General features: G+C 41.3%; 1 long non-coding RNA gene across 2 annotated transcripts; it reads right to left on the bottom strand.

The window, feature by feature from the left end:
* Positions 1–1,134: 1,134 nt before the first annotated feature.
* On the bottom strand, positions 1,135–2,983 carry LOC139079709 (uncharacterized). Of its 2 annotated transcripts, XR_011533573.1 has the most exons (4): positions 2,879–2,983; positions 2,612–2,686; positions 2,138–2,274; positions 1,135–1,467 (listed from the first exon to the last, which is right to left on the bottom strand). It is a non-coding gene; the product is annotated as an uncharacterized lncRNA (long non-coding RNA). The 2 variants fall into 2 exon arrangements; XR_011533574.1 differs by lacking the exon at positions 2,138–2,274.
* Between the last annotated feature and the right edge of the window lie 473 nt (positions 2,984–3,456).

The following is a 3,456-nucleotide window of genomic DNA, read 5'->3' as shown; positions in this document are numbered from 1 at the left end:
CATTATCTCGTATACTGTACTTCTCTGGGAAAACAATAAATTTTTAAATACAATGAACTTTAAATTTTAAATAAGAAATTTTTAAATTTTAAATAATTTTAAAAATTTTAAATACAATTAATTTTTAAAGTAATTTCTCACATCTGTGGGTGTGTGCAACTTTGTTCTATCCTAGTCTGGCTTCAGGAAGCCATTACACCGAAAAGGAGACAACAAGTCCTCATTGTGCAGAAGCAAGAAAGTGTCCATGGTTTATTCAATAATTACTTATTGAACATTGAGTCTAAACATGGGCCTGTACTAAGGACTGAGACTGCAGCAGTGAACAAGAAAGGTAAGGTTGCCACTCTCTGTGAGTGTAGATCTTGGTGAGCATATAGATATAATTCACCATAACAAGCCAGAGCCAAATCATAAGAATTCACTGTAGCAGAAAGAGTAGGTGAGCCATAGCAAGCTGAGATCAGTTGTTCCTTCCTTATAGTAACGTGAGACTCCAGTGCCGAGGCAGCACTGTTGGAGCATTATCGCACTCTCCTCCTGGGAACCTGGCTGGGTCCCGGTGGCCTACAGTTATAAACTCACAGTCACACTAGAAGTGGGTATGAGCTTTTCATTTAAAGCTACTTGATGCCAGAATAGCTCCCAAACCAGAATAGTCCACAAACGATCTTTCATAAGAATGGTGAACATTTGGGTAGTGCGCTAAGGACTTACCCACACTTCCTAATTAAATGCACACATCAGCCTTACATTCCCAGATTTTAAAAAATCTTCCCAGTTGCACTAAGAATGTTCTTTTACCTATTTTAGCTCTTGAGATAAAGAAACATAAATGATATAAATTCCTTATATATATATATATATAAACATAATGCCATTTTCTGTAGGTTAAACATACAACATGTTGATTCCTTCATGTACTTCTATATAGTATGTCTGTGCTGTCAGAGTCCATGCTCTCCACCACTACACATTGACACTTCCTCCATCACTGGTTAGGAGTGCTGGGCACCCTGTGTTACTTTATGGCTGCAAAGAAGTCAAAATAGTTCAAAATGTTCTTAGTTCCCTGCCTGGAAAGTTCCCTTCATTCATATTGATCTATTTTCCAACTGACAAAATACTCTCACATTTATTATCATTTATTCAAACAATACATGTTTATTGAGAGCCTGTTAGTTTCCTGAGGCAAGTGTAATTACTTCCATATTATAGATTGAAAACTGAGGCAAAGAAGTTAAGTGATTTTCCCAGGATCTCACCCCCATTTACTGAGGGTTCTGCTCTCTAACTTCACGCATGATGATTAATATATTTTTTCCTGGGACATTAAGTGAAAGATTAAAAAACTCTGAGTGAGTCAATCGCACTCAGGTATATGAAAATCATAGCAGATCCATTTCAGAAACAGGGAGTTGCTTGAAGCCTTGGTTGTCTCAGTCAATGGTGCTCCAGAGGAAGGTACTAAAGGAAATATTGAGTCATGGTGGAAAATCAGAAGCCTCCCTAAACACATACAAATCACACACACGCAAACACACCCACACACTGCTGATTTGAGAATTCCTATCAAATCGGTCACCAGTTCCTATCCTAAAAGAAGGATAGCCAGTATGTGGTTCAGTTCATAAACATCATATACAATCATACAAGTGATAAATGACTCACAAAATGAGACATAAACAACACACAAGGATGTACCATTCACCCACAAACACATTCACAATGCACTTCAACACACCTGATGCATGACACACCTGGTAAACACTCAACTCAGCTATATACATAACTCAACACTAAACACATGCATCACCAAAAACACACAATGCAAAAATCTACCAAGAAACACTCACCAACAACACATATGCACATCCAGCTACACACTCACTGCAACAAGCAGCACACAAACTCCCGTTACTGAGAGACATGGTTAGGCCCCTTCTCACCACACACTTCCTGGAGGAAGGCAGTCAACATGGGGCAGTTAAGTCTATTTGCACAGCCAAAGTCACTAAATGACCAACAACCCATGCATGTGGTGACATACACATGGTAATATACACGCACAAAAAAGCAAACAATACACACTCCTGCTCTTACACACAAGTGTGTCACCCACACAGTTCACACATACGTGAGCACGACTGCTGAGCAGAGGTTTGAGCCCTCTCAAACTTTAGATCCTCGGTGAAGTCAGGCATCTTCTTCTCCAGCAGGAGAGAGAATAATCTCACTCCTGATGCTGAGCTCTCATCTGCTGAGCTGTGACACCTGCACAGTGGGGGAAATGCCCTCGTCATAACAATGGGAGGCAAATGTTTAAGATCACAGGCATGAATCAGGAGTCCCTAAATGAAATGTTAGGAGGCTGATGACTTGGTCTACATGTGATAAAACAGAGCCCAGACTGACTCTAACTGAGGAAAAGCATCAGGATGTGCATCAGATACATAGTACACACACATATATGTAACTGTCAAATAACAAGAACACAAGCATACATACACACATACACGCACACACTCGTGAACACAGAGGAACTTATGCACAAACCCACAAGCACACAGGCAGATCCATTGCCAAGTGCAGATTTCCTGCTCACTCTAACCTTTGCTTGTCATTGGTGAGTTCAGACACCTTCTGCTTGGACTGTTTCCCAAATTCTCAGTTTCTCTTCAGGAGACTTGATATGGAGAAGAAAACAAGAAATATTTGTGGGCTAGGCACTTCTAAAGATTTTCATGGTCCTTATTCAACTCCAGAGCAATAAGCAAAAAGATAATGTTTTAAGTACCAGAAAGAGGACACAAAGTGTCCCCAGGCTTCTTTGTCAGGGAGGAGCTGCTGTAGGCTAATTGGCCAATTTCTTACTGACCTTTGGGGAGCTGCACTTCCACAAGCCAGAGTGGACTGGAGTCCCAGGGGACAGTGTCTATGATGCCATCATTGCCTTTCTTCCTGGGTGTGGTTCCACCTTGGAAAAAGCTTTTTTTTTTTTTTTTTTTTAAAAAAGATGTCACAATGGCTTGTTTACAAAGGTGTTGGCAAGTTTAAGGAAAGCTATTAAAGGTTGGGCACTCAGGGCTAGCAGCCATGGGAAACAGGTATAACAGAAGGCAGTGGTTATAAGAATTGGTGAGACATGTAGGGGTAGGAGAGGACCCCTGGACAGGACTGGGGACAGCCACTGTCAACCCATGGGCCAGCAGGGAGAAAAACAGAATAAATGCCCCAATCTCTCTCTCCTTTTGCACTTGACCTCTTGCTTGTGTTTCCACCCACCAAATCCAAAGGCCCAGGGAACCCAGTTCACGGAGTCCATAAAGGTCGGACTCCTGAGATGAAACAGGCTAGAGAAGGCTGGAGAATGGACCTGGAGGGGAAAATGGAGAGTTTCTAGTGCACATTGGTATAGACAATATTTTCTGATTGTACACTTGTAAGCCAGCTCAT

Source organism: Equus przewalskii, chromosome 26 (genome assembly GCF_037783145.1).
Source record: "Equus przewalskii isolate Varuska chromosome 26, EquPr2, whole genome shotgun sequence".
In the NCBI taxonomy this organism is placed as follows: Eukaryota; Metazoa; Chordata; class Mammalia; order Perissodactyla; family Equidae; genus Equus; species Equus przewalskii.
Note: the sequence above shows the minus strand (reverse complement) of the source record. Positions and strands in the feature narration are given on the sequence as shown.